Source organism: Kogia breviceps, chromosome 11 (assembly GCF_026419965.1).
Source record: "Kogia breviceps isolate mKogBre1 chromosome 11, mKogBre1 haplotype 1, whole genome shotgun sequence".
Lineage (NCBI taxonomy): Eukaryota > Metazoa > Chordata > Mammalia > Artiodactyla > Physeteridae > Kogia > Kogia breviceps.
Genome location: NC_081320.1, coordinates 38,343,214 through 38,364,429, shown reverse-complemented (window position 1 = coordinate 38,364,429; position 21,216 = coordinate 38,343,214). Strand labels below are relative to the sequence as shown.

At 54.1% G+C, this 21,216-nt stretch overlaps 1 long non-coding RNA gene across 1 annotated transcript in view; it reads right to left on the bottom strand.

Annotated features, from left to right (window-relative positions):
• LOC136792073 (uncharacterized) overlaps positions 1-21,216 on the bottom strand; it is a 46,276-nt gene that overhangs the window by 5,925 nt on the left and 19,135 nt on the right. Inside the window, exon 4 of the long non-coding RNA XR_010835240.1 lies at positions 7,218-7,289. This is a non-coding gene — a long non-coding RNA (uncharacterized lncRNA). The remainder of the gene's footprint in view (positions 1-7,217; positions 7,290-21,216) is intronic.

Genomic DNA, 21,216 nt, shown 5'->3' with positions numbered 1-21,216 from the left:
GAGGGCCCAGGCAGAGTACCTCTGCCTCCACCCTGCTCTCCTCCACAGAACTGCCCCTCCTCTTGAAGCCTGCCCCTCAACTCACACGTTCCTTATAGGACCTCAGTGGCTAGTGATGACCTCACAGGCCTTCTCACAGTTTCCATGGCAGGGTAACGATGCAAACGTGCTGCTGCCCTCAGAGATACTTCCCTACCGGTTCTCCACCAGAGACCAATCTCTTTGGTTGTCTGAGAGAGAATCCCTCACCAGACCTTCTGCATTTACTCTAACCTGTCCTACGTTCCCTGAGAGGGCAGTGCACGAGGTACACCGACACCGGGCATCTGTCCAAGAGGCATGGTGTACGCACAACTTCCCCTGGCTGCCACATGTTCCCTGGGGCTTGCCCAGCACATACACCTGAGCACTTTCCCAGCTGCAACGAATACCAGTGACCCGGGACACCTTCAAGGACCCACAGTGCTCACTGCTGAGGACAAGTGAAAGGTCATCCCTGGACAAGTGTGCAAGAAGGTTCTGATCTTTATCAAAGGAGCCTTCCCCTTTGGGCTACAGGATGCTTCCATTCAGACCCTTTCCTGATGGGCCTCTTAGCAAAAGACAAGTGCGTTGTTGTTGGCGAATGGTAAATGGAGCAGTTTGAGGAAGAGGGCCACCCTTGAACCGCACCTTCAAACCCAGGCACCTCTGTGCTGTCGTGTAGACATCTAGATCGGTCCCGTCAGACACATCCCATACTGAGCGGCTGAGTACTAGGGCCCACGGTGGTGCCCTATTGAAGGCAGGAGCGGAAGAACCAAGGGGGCGTGATGAAGTGCTAGTGAGACCAGAGGGCTGAGGAGATGGTGTCCCAGGAGGCTGGGTTGATGTGAGCCTAGGCATGGTACCCAGAACCCGGTTCTGAGTCTCCCGATCACTCTGCCTCAGTATGTGGCCTGTTCTAATCGAGATAAAAGGATCAGAGGACTAGAGTTCCGTGTGGTTGAAACAGGCACTGTAAAAATGGGACCCAAGAGGGGTTGCCAAGGTGGGAGGGGTTCTGATCCAATTTATATTAGATTACCTTTTTGCAAAACTTGAACGATATTTCCATTAAAGCCTCACAAGTGACAGACTGCAAGAAATGTTTTCTCTGTTGTGGAAGGGAGAGATGGAGAGGATCATGCTTGCAATGACTTTCGGGTTCTAATGTTTTCCCTGGAAACGGTGAAGGGACTCCCTCATCTGCTGCAGCCGTAGGCCCTAGGAATCGCTTTTGCAGCCAGGGTCCCTTCTCCAGGGACTCAGAGAGGTGATGGGCCAAGGCTGTGTTTTGGATGTCCAGGAGATGAAAAGTCTCTGGCCAGAAACTGGGAGAGACATGAGAGAGGGAGATTCGGCCAGGAGACTGTGCACAGCAGAAGGGACTGATCACTTTTGATTTTCTTTGCAGCAGCAGCGGCTCCCGTTTCTCCTCGTACAGCTGGTCACTGCCACGTCCTCAACCGAGGGTGTGGGGAAACGCAGTTGGGCTGCCATGGGGAGACATACTGCCGCGCTGGTGGCTACTGGGCCTACGGGGATGTTCCTTCGGCCACGCCAGCAAAGGTGGAAGCGGAGCGGGAGCCAGTCGCCAGACGTGCGCCCAAGAGAAAGCGCGCTCCGCAAGAGTCGGACGAAGATCTTTGCTCCCGACCCAAAATCCGGCGATTGTAGCATGGTGCCAGGAGGCGGACTCCACAGAATCTTGCTGGCTGAGCCATTCTCAAGAGAGGGCCATGGCAAAGCTCACAAGGTTACCACCCGCCACCCCCCCAACGCACCATTTAATGCCCCCGAAGCAAGAACAGGATGGAGAGTCAAGCAGCACGCACCCTGCCCGGAGGTTCACATGCTCCTTTATTCCCAGCCCCTTCTGTCCCCAGTGGGGTCCCCTAATGCTCGGCAAAGTGTTTTTCTGTAACAGATTTCTAAAGTTCGCCACAGCTCAGACTTAGGTCACTACCCCTGTGCTGGGCACTCCTGCCACCCGGGAAAGGTTCCAAAGGTGGAGCAGCTCCAGGGGGTGCCAGGGATCAGAGCAAAAACTTCAGAGGCTGGGGATGAAGGAGTTTGGGCACAGTCCCTAAAGCATCTCAGTGGTTGAGCTTCTGTGAGAAGGCACATCCCCACTGTGTGGGGAGGTGGTGGGGGGAAGGGGTCCCTAGAGGAGGCAGCTAGGGGGAGGGCCTGAGGCTGGAAATGGGGAATGGCGTGCGGCCTCTGAGCGAGCACAGGCACTTAGCCCTTGAGGTTTCTGGGAAAGCTAGAGCCACAAGGGCCACGAGAGAAGGCAAGTGGAGCAGCAGAAGCCAGGTGCCAGATCTCTCCTCAGAACCTATACTTCTCCACGAGGCCGGGCCTTCCACGCTGAGGTAGGAGCGATCCTGGCCAGAAGGACAGCCAGCGGCAGCTCTGGGAGGAAGGGTGCTGCACTGGGGGCTCTGCTGCCATGGAAATGACTTCATTTCCTTCCACTCAAATACCGTACAGACTGGGTTCCTGCTCTGGTGAGTACAAGGGTCACTGACTCTCCCCAGAAGGTTGTTCAGTTCACATCCCCAAAGTCCCTCTATTCGGGCCCTGGGGGGCGTGTAGCAACTCCTGAGGGCGCTCTTTCCTGAGGCTGGCTGACCGAAGTGGGGGAGGTTCCTGATAGGTCCCAGGTGCTGGTTGAAGTCCCCAGAGAATGGTCATGAAGGCTGGAGAGTCAAGTAGGTGGAGAGAGAAGGCCGGGGCCAGAGGGCCCCTACCTGAATCCAGAGCTCACAAGGTTATTACCCCCCACCATTTCCAGAAACTATCTCTTCCCCCATACCAGCCCCAATGGCCCGGTACCGGGAAACCGGGAGCCCAGAGCACTTGTGGCCACAGAGACACTCGCACGCAGCCCTCGGCGTGGGCGGGGCCTGCTGCAGGCGGATGGGGACGAGGTGTGCTCCCGGGAGGCCTCGGGCTGAAGGTGGCCCCCTGAGAGAAGCACCCCAGCTTGGACAGGAAGTTTAGAGGCGGGGGAGAGCAACCTAGGGCGCCCCCTCAGAGCAGTGGGAGTGGGAAGAGGGCCGGGGGCAGAGGGCACCCGCGATGGGAGGCCAGTGGGCTCTCAGCAGAGGCCAGCTGAGCCCGCGGGACCTGCCTCTGAGCAGGGGCCGGGAGGGCAGTGCTGCCCTGTGGCTTCCGGGCTTCGTGGATCACGGCTCTCCGCACACGGGTCGTAGGGTCCTCTGACCCTGTATCGCCTCCCTCACCCAGGGCCCCTCGCGAGGCCGCGCCGCTGGGTGGCCTGTGTCGACGGGCACAACCCCATCACCCGCCCCTCTCAGACCCGCCGCCTCTGCCCGCCTGCCTGGCCCTGTGCAGCTTGCGACCCAGGGGGCCTCGAGGGTCCCCGCGCACTCCGCCAGCGGCCTCTGCTGGGTCTGCTGCTCCTGCTGGGTCTGCTGCTGCGGCCGGTAACCCGTGTGCACACCACGCCGGCCACCTCCAGCACCCCAAGTCCGCGGGAGCGCACGCGGGCCCTGATGCGGGACTTCCCGCTTGTGGACGGGTGGCTGCAGTGTGTGAGGGCTGCTTGGGGCCGTTGGGGGCCTAGCCTGGATCTGGGCAGCGGAGGAGGTCCGGAGGTGCCCACACAAGCGTGGTGTGAGGCTCCCTCAGGCTGCCCCAGGCCAGGCAATGTATCCTGCCTGATCCCAAGACCTAAGGGGCCCACCCACTTGCCTTGACCTCCCTCCAGCCACAACGACATGCCCCTGGTCCTGAGGCAGTTGCACCACAATGGGCTCCAGGCTGTTAATCTGCGCAAGTTCAGCCACGGCCACACCAGCTTGGACGGGCTGAAAGACGGTCTCGTGGGTGCGCAGGCACCAAGGGGACACACAAGGTGTCCCCGTGGCTGCTGGGGAATAGTGGGGTAGTTTGGGGGCCTCCGAGACCACAGGTTAGGCACATTGGAACTATGTTACCATAGTGACCTAGAAAGTGCCATGCCATGGATGCTGGGGGCTACAGGGGTCACCGTGAGCCACCCTGACGGGCATCCAAGTACCACAGACAAAAACAATGCGTTACAGGTGACTTCTGGGCACAGTGAGCGCTGTGCCAGCTGAGGAGGCGATGAGAAGCCCAAGGAGTTCCAAGCCCCAAACCAAGCCCTGGCCTTCCCTCACTTCTGTTCAGCCTACGTCCCATGCCAGACCCACCAACGGGATGCCGTGCGCCTCACCCCAGAGCAAATCGACCTCATCCGCCTCACGTGTGCCTCCTATTCTGCGCTGGAGCTTGTGACCTCAGTTAAAGGTACACGGGGGACTTCCCTGGTAGTCCAGAGGTTAGGACTCCACGCTTCCACTGCAGGGGGCTCGGGTTGGATCCCCGCTCACCGGGGAAGAGGCTCAGGTTCAAGGGCTCCTGCTTTGAACCATCTTCTACTCAACATGTAGAAAACAAAGCCTTGATCTGCCCTCCTAAGCCTTGTCCTCTCTCTCCAATTATGGAGTCAACAGACACTTACTGAGCCTCTAAGATATGTCAAGCACTGGTAGGCACTGGACATAACCTGATGAGACAGGAGGGAAAGGTTCAGTAGAACACAGGGTTATAGAAAAGGCACTTAAAAATATGTGAGAAATTCAAACTGTGTATGCTGCTATGAAGGAGCAGTTATGTAAGGCTGTGGGAGTCTACGTCAGCAGGAAAGAGATGGATGCGGCTTGAGGAGGGCCTCCCTTAAGAAATAAACTCTGGGGACTACCCTGGTGGTGCAGTGGTACAGAATCCGCCTGCCAACACTATTTACGGTGGCCAGGACAGGGAAGCAACCGAAGTGTCCATCGAGAGACGAACAGATAAAGAAGATGTGGCACATATATACAATGGACTCTTACTCCGCCATAAAAGGAAATGAAACTGAGTTATTTGTAGTGAGGTGGATGGACCTAGAGTCTGTCATACAGAGTGAAGTAAGTCACAAAGAGGAAATTAAATACCGTATGCTAATACATATATATGGAATCTCAAAAAAAAAAAGGTTCTAATGAACCTAGGGGCAGGGCAAGAATAAAGACGCAGACATAGAGAATGGACTTGAGGACTCGGGGAAGGGGAAGGGTAAGATGGGAGGCAGTAAGAGAGTAGCATTGACAAATATACAATACCAAATGTAAAATACCTGGCTAGTGGGAAGCAGCTGCACAGCACAGGAAGATCAGCAAAGTGCCTTGCAACCACCTAGAGGGGTGGGATCAGGAGGGTGGGAGGGAGATGCAGGAGGGAGGGGATGTGGGGATATACGTATGCATGCAGCTGATTCCCTTTGTTATACAGCAGAAACTGACACACCAGCGTAGAGCAATTATACTCCAACAGACGTTTAAAAACAAAAACAAAAAAAACAATCCGCCTGCCAAGGCAGGGGACACGGGTCGGCTCCCTGGTCCAGGAAGCTCCCACATGCCGCGGAGCCAGTAAGCCCGCGAGCCACCACTACCGAGTCCACGTGCCACAATTAGGGAGGACCGCGTGCTCAGAGCCCGCGCTCCGCAACATGAGAAGCCACTGCACTGAGAAGCCCGTGCACCGCAAAGAAGAGTAGCCCCGGCTCGCCGCAACTACAGAAAGCCCGCGCCCGGCAACGAAAACCCAACGCAACGAAAAATAAATAAATAAATAAATTCATTCATTAAACAAATAATCAAAAGTTATATTAAAAAAAAGAAAGAAACGAAAAGCAAAAATCTCTGCTGGGAATTCCCCGGTGCTCCGGTGGTCTAGTGGTTAGGACCCCGGGCCTCCACGTCAGGGGGCCCGGGTTCAATCCCTGGTTGGGGAACTGAGATCCTGCAAGCTGGCATCGCAGCCCAATTAAAAATGCAATAAAATAAAATATAACTAAATAAAACAAGAAAGCATCTCTGATTCAAGGTCTAAAGGGTGAGAAGGTGTTTATCGGGCCACTATGTGGGCAGAAAACGTTTCCCATTTCAGTAGTAGCACCTCCATTTACCCAATTACACACCCTTAACCCACATTCCCCCCATCCAATTCATCACTAACTCCTATTCACCTGCAAGCCATCACTAACCTTCCAAATAGGACTCTAACCTGCCTGCTTTACTCCACCTCCAAGGCCACCACTGTGCACAAAGCCAGTCTCCTAATGAGTCTCCCCAAATCCAGTCCTGCCCCCTCCTAGCCATTCTCTTACACTAGCCAGTGCGGTGTCTGAAAAAGGCATCTCTGCCAACCCCACTTCTCTCTTTATACCCTGCAATGGCTTCCCACCAAGTTTACGATCAATCCCAAACAGATGATGGACTGCAGGCTGAAAGACAACAAGGAGGTAGGGAGGGTGTCAGGTTCGAAAGAGGGATGAAGGGTCTGGACAAACAGCGAAAAGGGCTGAAAAGAAAATGATCAACACTTGCACAACAGTCCTGATGCAGGCAGGAAAAATGCAGCAATAGTGAAGGCATACCAATAGCCTCTTTTGATTTCTGCAATGCCCTTTGCAGTTCCCCACGTGCTTCATTGATAACTGTGATTCTCAAACCTAGCTGTACATTAGAATCATCTGGGGACATTTGAAAAACTACCAATGGCCAGGCCTCACCCTAAAGCAATTACATCACAATATACAGTTAACTGGGGCAGGAATTTTGTCGGTATCGTTCACTGGACATATGAAAAGTAAGTGGCACATACATGCTGCTCAGAAAATAGCTCCTGAATGAATGAAGGAAGGAAGGAAGGAAGGAATGCACCACTGTCACCTGAGATCCAAGGAAGAATTCTTTTCAAACCTTAAGGAGTCACCAGGCAAGGACAGTTACCATGGCAGCCGTGGGAAACACAATACCAAGTGACACTAACACTCCCAGGAGCCCACACTGGTTTCCACAGTAAGTAAACCTTTCTCGTTTCTAAAGGACTATACTGGGAAATACGCATCTCAGTAACAGCTAGAGGTTACTCAATGTCTGCTGGGAGCAGGAGGAAAAGACAAGGGCCTTACACACTATCGAAAGCCAGGACAGGAAGAAACTAGGGGCCACGGGCAGAGACAGACAGGCTCCGACAGGCTCCAATCCCTGTGACATTCCGAGGTGATCCCATTGGAAGGGCTCGAGCACGAGAAAGCAGCCACTAACCAGCTACCCTGTCTCAGATATTTGGAGAAAGTCAATGCAAATACATACCTATGCATTATTCCTTTCTGATCATTCTTTCAGTGTATCCTTTCGGGCTTTGTGCGATTCTTTGTTTGGTACCTGAAAAAGGAGTGGCACGTGTCAACGGATGAAACATGTCAGAGCAGACCTCCAAGGAGCTCTGCAGCTCAAGAACGAGGAGCTCCGAGTCTTGGGAAAGAATCGTGAAAGTAGTGTAGAATCACAAGATCTTAGAGCATCCTTTATATCAGCCCCCCCCCTCTATCATATCACCAATCAGTGGGCATCAGTCTATACAGGAACTCTTGGACTCTGCAGTGACAGACAACCCAGCACTCTCTAGACAGATCAAGGCATTGCTCGTTGCTACAGCAGTCTATATCAAATTCACAATCTGACTCCCTGGCACCCATCACTCCCAGGCTGCCTTCTGGAATGGGACACCCCAGGGCACACCTCATCTCTTTTCCATCTGGCACATTTCCCAAACACATGAGGACAATGTTGTTCTTCCTAAAGTTCTCTTTAGGAAGAGAACTTTAGGGCTCCCACGTCACCCTCCTAAATCACTCCTTCCTGTGTTTAGGACTTTCAGGAGCCCCCAAGGGTTTCGCACCCCAAGGACATGACGAGCATTGGCATCAACGTGCCTGCTACAGATTCTGGGAAAGGGGCAGGGCCACACAACAGTCTGGCAAATGTGACTGACTACCTGACGTGAGAGTACATCGGACAACCTCAGCCTCTCTTCAGTCCTCAGCCTCTATCCAAGGTTTCTCCATAGCACACTATTTACATTTTGGGCCAGCTCATTCTTTTGGGGTGGTGGGGAAAGGCTGTCCTGTGCCTTGTACGATATGTGGTACCATCCTGGCCTCTACCCACTAGATGCCTGCAGCACCGCCCCGACCAGATGTGAACCAAGGAAAATGTCTCCAGCCATTGTCAAACGTGCTGGGGGAAGGGTGAGGGCAACATCACCCTCACTCAAGAGCCACTGCTCTATCCCATGGCGTTGTTCACCCATGAGTACTCAAAACGCTCTCCTCTGCTGGCTTAACAGCTAACCCTCCAGAAAGTCTATCGTGTATCAAAATGCTATAGGAAATTGAATAGTATTTACCTCTATAACGGTATCTCCTGACACCAAAGGAATACTCTTTCTCCAGAGGTTAAGAACCTCCCAGGTGCTTAATCCGCATTTACCTTATCTCCTACCCCAGGCACTGGAAATGACAGAAATGATCTGACACCCATTTTCGGGATCCGTTCAAGAAGTACCAGTAGTGTAAGGCTTTCTGGCAACCTGAACAACCGAACTCACGTAGAATATCCTGCCGGACCCTGGCTTTGTGAGACAAGCCTCAAACCTGTAGCAGGACCCTCCTCGCTGCTATTTATGGAATCGAGGTAGCTGACTGGAAAGCCGGTGGAGGTGAACAAGCCAAGAAAGCAGTGGGCTCAGCATGAGAAGCTGGAAAGGGTGACAAGGGAGGGGAGAATGAGCCTCAGCTGAAAACAAAGGGGAAAAGTACCAAGCGATGAGTTCTCTTGACTGAAGAGAAGATACGCTGAAGGCCATCAGCTTGCCCACGGGGCCGCCCTCAGCTCTCTGGGGAGCTCTAAGGGAAGGGTGAGCCTGGATCTAGGACTCCGGACTCCTGGTGTCGGACCCCAGGCCTGACCATTCACTCAGACTCTCAATAAATAACTTGTATTCAAAGACCTTGCACGGGGACCCCATCTGGGAAAACATCGCCACACCCTCATAAGTTACAGGGGGAGACCCGAACTGGCCAAGCCATGACAGGAGCTGTGAGGGTGACAAAAGAGCATTGCAGGGATCCGACATCGGATCACCACAAGCCCTCCGCCCTCCTGGCTCCTAATGCCAGGGCCCCATCACCGCGTATCCTCGGACCCCCGTCCTGCCTCCATCGCGCACCCTTCCCCAAGGTTGGCCGGGGCCTGGAGTCACCAGCCCCTGTTCGGACCTACCCACCTCGCCGCTGCTGAGCTCTACCCATCCCGCTCCTTCCACACGCTTCGCCAATTCCGCGGCCCTGACTGAGCCGCGCCAGCCACCGACCGCCAGAACTTGGCGCGCCCGTGAAGTCACTGTCGTGCGCCTCTCCCGCAGCAAGGGGAATAGGGCTCTGGCACCCCGGCTGCGGCTCTTGTCGCTCGTGGCTCGATTGCTTCTGGCGCTTCGCCGGGACCTCACGGTCCGCGGTCCCAACGAGCCCCGGCCCGGGGTGCGCATCCCGCGGGCTCTATGGTGGCGGCAGGAAGAGCGGCAGAGCGGGCAGCGGAGCCCCCCGCGACCGGTGCTGGTGCGACCCGGGCCGCTGCTGATCTCCGCGTGGCGGCCCGAGTTGAACCAGCCGGTACGCCTCACGCTGGGCCCTTGTCAGCCCGCGCCACTGGCTTCGCGCGGCTGGAAGAATCGCCGCGCCCACGAGGACCAATTCTCAACATGTAGAAAACAAAAATAAAGCCTTGATCTTCCCTCCTCAGCCTTGTCCTCTGTCTCCAATTAGGGATTTAACAGACACTTACTGAGCCCTGAAGATATGCCCAGCACTGGCAGGCACTGGAGATAAAATGATGAGGCAGGAGGGAAAGGATTAGTAGAACAGAGGGTTATAAAAAGGGAACTTACAAATGTCTGTGAAATTAAAACTGTGTATGGTGCTCGGAAGGAGCAGTTACGTAAGGCCGTGGGAGTCTGTGTCAGCAGGGAAGAGACTGGTGGGGCTTGAGGAGGGCCTCCCTTAAGAAATAATCTCTGGGGACTTCCCTGGTGGTGCAGTGGTTCAGAATCCGCCTGCCAGCACAATTTACAGTAGCCAGGACCGGGAAGCAACCTAAGTGTCCATCGACAAACGAATAGATAAAGAAGATGTGACACATACATACCATAGAATATGACTCAGCCATAAAAGAAATGAAACTGAGCTATTTGTAGTGAGGTGGATAGACCTCGAGTCTGTCATACAGAGTGAAGTAAGTCAGGAAGAGAAAAAACAAATATCGTATGCTACCACATATATATATATATATATATATATATATATATGTATATAAATGTTCTCATGAACCTAAGGGCAGGGCAGGAATAAAGATGCAGATAGAAAATGAACTTGAGGACACGGGGAGGGGGAAGGATAAGCTGGGACGAAAGAACAGTAGCATTGACATATATACAATACCAAATGTAAAATACCTAGCTAGCGGGAAGCAGCTGCACAGCACAGGGAGTTCAGCTCAGTGCCTTTCGACCACCTAGAGGGTTGGGCACAGGAGGGTGAGAGAGAGAGACGCAGGAGGGAGGGGATATGGGGATATAGGCATGCATAGAGCTGATTCACTTTGTTACACAGCAGAAACTGACACACCAGGGTAAAGCAATTACACTCCAACAAAGATGTTTAAAAACAAAAACAAAAACAATCCGCCTGCCAAGGCAGGGGAAACGGGTTTGCACCCTGGTCCGGGAAGGCCCCACATGCCGCGGAGCCAGTAAGCCTGCGCGCCACCTCTACCGAGCCCACGCGCCAGAACTACTGAGGACCGCGTGCATCATAGAGCCCATGCTCCGCAACATGAGAAGCCACTGCACTGAGAAGCCCGGGCACCACAACGAAGAGTAGCCCCTGCTCGCCGCAACTACCGAAAGCCCACGCGCGGCAATGAAGAACCAATGCGACCCAAAATTCATTCATTCATTCATTCATTAACCAATTAATCAAAACATATATTAAAAAAAGAAAGAAACGAAAAGTAAAAATCTCTGCTGGGAATTCCCCGGTGTGGTCCAGTGGTTAGGACCCCGTGCCTCCACTTCAGGGGGCCCGGGTTCAATCCCTGGTTGGGGAACTGAGATCCTGCAAGCTGGCATCGCAGCCCAAATAAAAATGCAATAAAATAAAATATAACTAAATAAAACAAGAAAGCATCTGTGATTTAAGGTCTAAAGGGTGAGAAGGTGTTTATCGGGCCACTATGTGGGCAGAAAACGTTTCCCATTTCAGTAAGTAGCACCTCCATTTACCCAATTACACACCCTTGACCCACATTCCCCACATCCAATTCATCACTAACTCCTATTCACCTCCAAGCCATCACTAACCTTCCAAATAGGACTCTAACCTGCCTGCTTTACTCCACCTCCAAGGCCACCACTGTGCACAAAGCCAGTCTCCTAATGAGTCTCCCCAAATCTACTCCTGCCCTCTCCTAGCCATTCTCTTACAGTAGCCAGTGCGGTGTCTGAAAAAGGCATCTCTGCCAACACCACTTCTCTCTTTATACCCTGCAATGGCTTCCCACCAAGTGTAGGATCAATCCCAAACTGATGATGGACTGGAGGCTGAAAGACAACAAGGAGGTAGGGAGGGTGTCAGGTTCGAAAGAGGGATGAACGGTCGAGGCAAACAGCGAAAAGGGCTGAAAAGAAAATGATCAGCACTTGCACAACAGTCCTGATGCAGGCAGGAAAGAAAATGCAGGAAGAGTGAAGAAATACCAATAGCCACTTTTTATTTCTGCAATGCCTTTGCAATTCCCAAAGTGCTTCATCGATAACTGTGATTCTCAAACCTCGCTGTACATGAGAATCATCTGGAGAGATTTTAAACGCTACCAATGGCCAGGCCTCACCCCAAGCCAATTAAATCAGCATAGACATTTCACTGTATTGCATTTTATTCCCTGCCCCAAAACATACATTTAGCCCCAGGACAAGGAAAAGGGGATGTGACTAGCAATAGAGAGAAATTTTCTGCACAACAATGGCCATGGCAAGCTTAGGCACTTTGGGTGAAATCTCTCTGGGAAGTACTGGCAGTGGAAGAAAAAGCCAAACTGACACACAAGTATTGCCTGGTGTGCATTTCCAGCCTCTGCCTTCTTTCTCATCTCTTGGTGGCAGGTGGAGGAAGTGGAGAAAAGGTGAAACTTCTTTATAAACCGGCAGAAGGTTATAGCATCCTCTCACTATCTCTGCATAGGTTCTAGTCTCTGCAGCACTACAGAAGCTTTGCCCAAAGTAATGAACAGTTCAACGTCAAATGTAATACTTCATCAGGCGAATTAAAAATGCTTGCACACTGGAAAGAATTGCAGAGAACACAAATGGACCCAGAGCAACCTTTGCCAAAAGAGAATACTATGCTCAATGTACAGCCATAGCTCTTTTCCACATGAGCAGTCAGGAGGATAAAAGAACTTGGTCAAACTCACACAAGTAAGTAGGACAGAATCTGGTCTGTCTGTCCTAAGCGTTGTGTTCTTTAACCACCAGGCTAGCTTTTCTCAGATCTGATTCATGCATACTGTAACCATATACCTCTGTTTGCCTCGAATCTTCCCTGTTTATACGTATGCCTGCTGCCGTTTTAAATACGGCCCACTTGGACTCCCTAAAGCAACCGAGAAGACACAATCATTTGGTCACTCTATACATGGACCACTGTGGTGGGGCTGCCCAGGAAGCTTATTTAAAAAGTGCAGCTTAGGGCTTCCCTGGTGGCGCAGTGGTTCAGAGTCCGCCTGCCGATGCAGGGCACACGGGTTCATGCCCCGGTCCGGGAAGATCCCACATGCCGCGGAGCAGCTGGCTCCGTGGGCCATGGCCGCTGAACCTGCACTCCGCAACGGGAAAGACCACAACAGTGAGAGGCCCACGCACCACACACACACACACACACACACACACACACACACACACACACACACACACAAGTTGCAGCTTCCTGAGCCCTACTCCACATCTAGATAAGTTTTCTGAGGGTTGTCTCAAGAATCCAGCTACAAGTCTTTTTAAGTGCTTTTGTGGAAGTCCCCAGGTGAGTCTCTCACTCTCCTAAGTTAAGAAACTGTTTATTGGGCCTTCCCCAAATGCCCAGCCAGGTCCTGTTAAGGTTGGAGTCCCCGCACCACATCAGAGGAATGCTCCCAGCCAAGTCATCTCTGGAGCCTTGGAGAAGCTGAATGGTCTCATGCTGGCCCACCTGCCACGACAAACCTCCTCCAGAGCATTCCCCTTCACACTTCACCTTCTACCACTCCCAAAGGCAGTCTGCTCCAATGAGGCCTGACTTTGTCTGTCCTAAGGGGCACCCGCTGATTCAAGCACTTTAGGAGAACAAGGTGCTGTGCTTCTCAACCAGGGTGGCCCAACCTCTAAAATGGTAGTCCAAGCAGTCTCTACCTCCTGGGCACATCCCCTCTGCAACAGCCCAAGTACACGAATGTCCCATCTTTGCTTTCTCAAGGTCGGCAACAGGGAGTCCCCTCCTAAAGAAGGTTCTCTCTCATTGCCACACTATCCAAGGCTGCCCCAAATGTGCTTCCTCCCTGTGGGCCTGCTCAGGCTAAGGGCAGAGTCATCTCTTTCGTCTCTGAGTCGGACCAAATCGTCTTCGTAACACCTCTTCACGGTGTTGACCAGGTCTTTCACGGGGGCTGCTGCTGAGCCTTTCTCTCATCCTTTCATGGTGGAGAGAGAGAGGGGATTCTAATGATTCTTACCTCTAGGGGAGAGGGCGAGTGACATGATTATGTGATCATTCGGTACGATGTCCTTTCGACAGGAATTTGTTTGGACTTTCACGTTAAAGTGGGCCCACCATTCCCACTTTGTGAGGTCATTCAGCACCCTCATTTTGCACCTTTAACATCTCTCTCAGTATCACCTTGGAAATGTTTGAAACGGCATGAGTTTGTCCTCACGTTCCTATCAGCTGGGAATCCGGGGCCCCAACATGAACCTAACCATTGAGCGCAACACCTCTCCACGACCTGTGTTAACACTGGGGAGGCCCCTTCACCTCTCGGGTTTTTGAAGCCCTCGGGTGTAAAAATGGGAGGGTTCTATGAATCTATATTTGGGGCAGGACAAGGTCGAGAAGAGTGTGTCTCTGCTTTTATTCTTCCAAAATGGAATGTCTGCCCTCTCTTCCCCATGGGTCCACATGTCACTTGTCTTTCAGGCCCACTGCCAAGGAGCCTTCCCTGATTCCCCAGTCCAGACAAATCTCTGCCTCTTAGGGTCAGGGCCGTACAACCTAGCTGCCTCCTAACGTTCATCTTGCCTCTCAAGCCGATCTCAGGATGTGTGTCTGTCTTGCCCTCCTGTGGCCCCTGGGGCTGTGCCAGACCACCGGCACGCCCCACGTGGGGTGTCTACTAGACTAGGGCATGGGTGGGGAGGCCCCGGTGTGAGGGCCCAGGCAGAGTACCTCTGCCTCCACCCTGCTCTCCTCCACAGAACTGCCCCTCCTCCTCAAGCCTGACCCCCAAGTCACAGGTTCCATACGATGACCTCACTGGCTAGTGAGCACCTCACCGGCATTCCACAGTTTCCATGGCAGTGTAACTGTGCAAACAAAGTTTGCTGCCCTCAGAGAAACTTCCCTACTGGTTCTCCACCAGAGACCAATCTCTTTGCTTGTCTGAGAGAGAATGTGTGACCGGATCCTCTACACATATTCCAACCTGTGCTCTGTTCCCTGGCTGGGCGGTGCAGGAGAAACAGCGGGACCGGGCATCTGCGGAACAGGCGTGGGGTACACACAACCTCACCTGGCTGCCACGTGTTTCTGTGGCTCTTGCCCACTACGTACACCTGAGTGCTTTCCCAGATGTAAGTAATACCAGTGACCTGGGACACCTTCAGGGTCCCACAGTGCTCACTGCTGAGGACAAGTGAAAGGTCAGCCCCGGACTAGTGTGCAGGAAGCTTCTGATCTTTATAAATATAGCCTTCCGCTTTGGGCTACAGGATGCTTCCATTCAGACCCTTTCCTGATGGGCCTCTTAGCAAAAGACAAGTGCGTTGTTGTGGGCAAGTGGTAAATGGAGCAGTTTGAGGAAGAGGGCCACTCCTGAACCACACCTTCAAACCCAGGCACCTCTGTGCTGGCACGGAGACATCGAGATCGGTCCCCTCAGACACATCCCATACTGAGCTGCTGAGTACTAGGGGAGAGGGTGGTGCCATAGTCATGGGAAGGACGGAAGAACCAAGGGGCGGGGGGTGATGAAGTGCTAGTGAGACCGGAGGGCTGAGGAGATGGTGCCCCAGGAGGCTGGGTTGATGTGAGCCTAGATATGGTACCCAGAAGCCGGGTTCTGAGTCTCCTGTTCACTCTGCCTCAGTAGTGGACCTCGTGCTACTCTAGAGACAAGGATCCCAGGGCGAGAGTTCAGTGTGTTTGAAACAGGCAGTATACATGGGGCCCAAGAGGGGTGGCCAAGGTGGGAGTGGTCCTGAACCAAGTTATATTAGATGATTGTTTTCGAAATCTTGAAAGGCATTTCCATGAAAGCCTCAGAAATGACAGACAGCAAGAAATGGTTGGTTTCTCTGTTGTGGAAGGGACAGATGGAGAGGATCATGAGTGCAATGACTTTCGGGTTCTACTGTTTTCCCTGAAAACGGTGAAGAGACTTCCTCATGTGCTGCAGCCGTAGGCTCCAGGAATTGCCTTTGCAGCCAGTTTCCCTTCTCCAGGGACTCAGAGAGGTGATGGGCCAAGGCTGTGTTTTGGATGTCCAGGAGATGGAAGGTCTTCGGCCAGAAACTGGGAGAGACTTGAGAGAGGGAAATCCTGCCAGGAGACTGTGTACAGCCGAACTGACTGATCACTTCTGATTTTCTTTGCAGCAGCAGCGGCTCCCGTTTCTCCTCCGACACCTGGTCACTACCACGTCCTCTACCGGGGATGTGAAGAAACGCAGTTGGGCTGGCACGGGGAGACCTACTGCCTGGCTGGTGGCTACCGGGCCTACGGGGACGTTCCTTTGGCCACACCAGCAAAGGTGGAAGCCGAGAAACCAGTCCCCAGACGAGCTCTGAAGAGAAAGCGTGCTCCGGAGGAGTTGGACGAAGATCTCCGCTGCTCCAGACCAAAAATCCGGCGATTGCAGGAGTCAAGCAGCTTACTAGGATTACAAGGTGCTGTGATTCTCAAGCAGAGTGGCCCCACCTCTGGGCACATCCCCTCTGCAACAGCCCAAGTACACGAATGTCCCATTTTGGCTTTTGCAAGGTCGGCAACAGGGAGTCCCTTCCTAAAGAAGGTTCTCTCTCATTGCCACACTATCCAAGGCTGCCCCAATTGTGCTTCCTTCCTGTGGGCCTGCTCAGGCTAAGGGCAGAGTCATCTCTTTCCTTCTCTGAGTCGGACCAAATCGTCTTAGTAACACCTCTTCACGGTGTTGACCATGTCTTTCACGGGGGCTGCTGCTGAGCCTTTCTCTCATCCTTTCATGGTGGAGAGAGGCAGAGAGAGGATTCTAATGATATTTACCTCTAGGGGAGAGGGCGAGTGTCATGATTATGTGATCATTCGGTATGATGTCCTTTCGACAGGAATTTGTTTGGACTTTCACGTTAAAGTGGGCCCACCATTCCCACTTTGTGGGGTCATTCAGCACCCTCATTTTGCACCTTTAACATCTCTCTCAGTATCACCTTGGAAATGTTTGAAATGGCATGAGCTCTTCCTCACGTTCCTATCAGCTGTGAATCCGGGGGCCCAACATGAACCTAACCATTGAGTGCAACACCTCTCCACAACCTGTGTTAACACTGGGGAGGCCCCTTCACCTCTAGGGTTTTTGAAGCCCTCGGGTGTTAAAATGGGAGAGTTCTATGAATTTATATTTGGGGCAGGACAAGGTCGAGAAGAGTGTGTCTCTGCTTTTATTCTTCCAAAATGGAATGTCTGCCCTCTCTTCCCCATGGGTTCACATGTCACTTGTCCTTCAGGCCCACTGCCAAGGAGCCTTCCCTGATTCCCCAGTCCACACAAATCTCTGCCTCTTAGGGTCAGGGCCGTACAACCTAGCTGCCTCCTAACGTTCATCTTGCCTCTCAAGCCGATCTCAGGATGTGTGTCTGTCTTGCCCTCCTGTGGCCCCTGGGGCTGTGCCAGCCCACTGGCACGCCCCACGTGGGGTGTCTACTAGACTAGGGCATGGGTGGGGAGGCCCCGGTGTGAGGGCCCAGGCAGAGTACCACTGCCTCCACCCTGCTCTCCTCCACAGAACTGCCCCTCCTCCTGAAGCCTGCCCCTCAACTCACACGTTCCTTATAGGACCTCACTGGCTAGTGATGACCTCACAGGCCTTCTCACAGTTTCCATGGCAGGGTAACGATGCAAACGTGCTGCTGCCCTCAGAGATACTTCCCTACCGGTTCTCCACCAGAGACCAATCTCTGGTTGTCTGAGAGAGAATCCCTCACCAGACCTTCTGCATTTACTCTAACCTGTCCTACGTTCCCTGAGAGGGCAGTGCACGAGGTACACCGAGACCGGGCATCTGTCCAAGAGGCATGGTGTACGCACAACTTCCCCCGGCTGCCACATGTTCCCTGGGGCTTGCCCAGCACATACACCTGAGCACTTTCCCAGCTGTAACGAATACCAGTTACGTGGGACACCTTCAAGGCCCACAGTGCTCACTGCTGAGGACAAGTGAAAGGTCATCCCTGGACAAGTGTGCGGGAAGGTTCTGATCTTTATCAAAGGAGCCTTCCCCTTTGGGCTACAGGATGCTTCCATTCAGACCCTTTCCTGATGGGCCTCTTAGCAAAAGACAAGTGCGTTGTTGCTGGCGAATGGTAAATGGAGCAGTTTGAGGAAGAGGGCCACCCTTGAACCGCACCTTCAAACCCAGGCACCTCTGTGCTGTCGTGTAGACATCTAGCTCGGTCCCGTCAGACATATCCCATACTGAGCGGCTGAGTACTAGGGCCGACGGTGGTGCCCTATTGATGGCAGGAACGGAAGAACCAAGGGGGCATGATGAAGTGCTAGTGAGACTGGAGGGCTGAGGAGATGGTGTCCCAGGAGGCTGGGTTGATGTGAGCCTAGACATGGTACCCAGAACCTGGTTCTGAGTCTCCCGATCACTCTGCCTCAGTATGTGGCCTTGTTCTTATCGAGATAAAAGGATCAGAGGACTAGAGTTCCGTGTGGTTGAAACAGGCACTGTAAAAATGGGACCCAAGAGGGGTTGCCAAGGTGGGAGGGGTTCTGATCCAATTTATATTAGATTATCTTTTTCCAAAACGTGAACGATATTTCCATTAAAGCCTCACAAGTGACAGACTGCAAGAAATGTTTTCTCTGTTGTGGAAGGGAGAGATGGAGAGGATCATGCTTGCAATGACTTTCGGGTTCTACTGTTTTCCCTGGAAAAGGTGAAGGGACTCCCTCATCTGCTGCAGCCGTAGGCCCTAGGAATCGCTTTTGCAGCCAGGGTCCCTTCTCCAGGGACTCAGAGAGGTGATGGGCCAAGGCTGTGTTTTGGATGTCCAGTAGATGAAAGGTCTCTGGCCAGAAACTGGGAGAGACATGAGAGAGGGAGATTCGGCCAGGAGACTGTGCACAGCAGAAGGGACTGATCACTTTTGATTTTCTTTGCAGCAGCAGCGGCTCCCGTTTCTCCTCGTACAGCTGGTCACTGCCACGTCCTCAACCGAGGGTGTGGGGAAACGCAGTTGGGCTGCCATGGGGAGACATACTGCCGCGCTGGTGGCTACTGGGCCTACGGGGATGTTCCTTCGGCCACGCCAGCAAAGGTGGAAGCGGAGCAGGAGCCAGTCGCCAGACGTGCGCCCAAGAGAAAGCGCGCTCCGCAAGAGTCGGACGAAGATCTTTGCTCCCGACCCAAAATCCGGCGATTGTAGCATGGTGCCAGGAGGCAGACTCCACAGAATCTTGCTGGCTGAGCCATTCTCAAGAGAGGGCCATGGCAAAGCTCACAAGGTTACCACCCGCCCCCCCCCAACGCACCATTTCCTGCCCCCGAAGCAAGAACAGGATGGAGAGTCAAGCAGCACGCACCCTGCCCGGAGGTTCACATGCTCCTTTATTCCCAGCCCCTTCTGTCCCCAGTGGGGTCCCCTAATGCTCGGCAAAGTGTTTTTCTGTAACAGATTTCTAAAGGTCGCCACAGCTCAGACTTAGGTCACTACCCCTGTGCTGGGCACTCCTGCCACCCGGGAAAGGTTCCAAAGGTGGAGCAGCTCCAGGGGGTGCCAACGATCAGAGCAAAAACTTGAGAGGCTGGGGATGAAGGAGTTTGGGCACAGTCCCTAAAGCATCTCAGTGGTTGAGCTTCTGTGAGAAGGCACATCCCCACTGTGTGGGGAGGTGGTGGGGGGAAGGGGTCCCTAGAGGAGGCAGCTAGGGGGAGGGCCTGAGGCTGGAAATGGGGAATGGCGTGCGGCCTCTGAGCGAGCACAGGCACTTAGCCCTTGAGGTTTCTGGGAAAGCTAGAGCCACAAGGGCCACGAGAGAAGGCAAGTGGAGCAGCAGAAGCCAGGTGCCAGATCTCTCCTCAGAACCTATACTTCTCCACGAGGCCGGGCCTTCCACGCTGAGGTAGGAGCGATCCTGGCCAGAAGGACAGCCAGCGGCAGCTCTGGGAGGAAGGGTGCTGCACTGGGGGCTCTGCTGCCATGGAAATGACTTCATTTCCTTCCACTCAAATACCGTACGGACTGGGTTCCTGCTCTGGTGAGTACAAGGGTCACTGACTCTCCCCAGAAGGTTGTTCAGTTCACATCCCCAAAGTCCCTCTATTCGGGCCCTGGGGGGGTGTAGCAACTCCTGAGGGCGCTCTTTCCTGAGGCTGGCTGACCGAAGTGGGGGAGGTTCCTGATAGGTCCCAGGTGCTGGTTGAAGTCCCCAGAGAATGGTCATGAAGGCTGGAGAGTCAAGTAGGTGGAGAGAGAAGGCCGGGGCCAGAGGGCCCCTACCTGAATCCAGAGCTCACAAGGTTATTACCCCCCACCATTTCCAGAAACTATCTCTTCCCCCATACCAGCCCCAATGGCCCGGTACCGGGAAACCGGGAGCCCAGAGCACTTGTGGCCACACAGACACTCACACGCAGCCCTCGGCGTGGGAGGGGCCTGCTGCAGGCGGATGGGGACGAGGTGTGCTCCCGGGAGGCCTTGGACTGAAAGTGGCCCCCTGAGAGAAGCACCCCAGCTTGGACAGGAAGTTTAGAGGCAGGGGACAGCAACCTAGGGCGCCCCCTCGGAGCAGTGGGAGTGGGAAGAGGGCCGGGGGCAGAGGGCACCCGCGATGGGAGGCCAGTGGGCTCTCAGCAGAGGCCAGCTGAGCCCGCGGGACCTGCCTCTGAGCAGGGGCCGGGACGGCAGTGCTGCCCTGTGGCTTCCGGGCTTCGTGGATCACGGCTCTCCGCACACGGGTCGTAGGGTCCTCTGACCCTGTATCGCCTCCCTCACCCAGGGCCCCTCGCGAGGCCGCGCCGCTGGGTGGCCTGTGTCGACGGGCACAACCCCATCGCCCGCCCCTCTCAGACCCGCCGCCTCTGCCCGCCTGCCTGGCCCTGTGCAGCTTGCGACCCGGGGGGCCTCGAGGGTCCCCGCGCACTCCGCCAGCGGCCTCTGCTGGGTCTGCTGCTCCTGCTGGGTCTGCTGCTGCGGCCGGTAACCCGTGTGCACACCACGCCGGCCACCTCCAGCACCCCAAGTCCGCGGGAGCGCACGCGGGCCCTGATGCGGGACTTCCCGCTTGTGGACGGGTGGCTGCAGTGTGTGAGGGCTGCTTGGGGCCGTTGTGGGCCTAGCCTGGCCCTGGGCAGCAGAGGAGGTCCGGAAGTGTCCACACAAGCGTGGTGTGAGGCTCCCTCAGGCTGCCCCAGGCCAGGCAATGTATCCTGCCTGATCCCAAGACCTAAGGGGCCCACCCATTTGCCTTGACCTCCCTCCAGCCACAACGACATGCCCCTGGTCCTGAGGCTGTTGCACCACAATGGGCTCCAGGCTGTTAATCTAAGCAAGTTCAGCCACGGCCACACCACCTTGGACGGGATGAAAGACGGTCTCGTGGGTGCGCAGGCACCAAGGGGACACACAAGGTGTCCCCGTGGCTGCTGGGGAATAGTGGGGTAGTTTGGGGGCCTCCGAGACCACAGGTTAGTCACATTGGAACTATGTTACCATAGTGACCTAGAAAGTGCCATGCCATGGATGCTG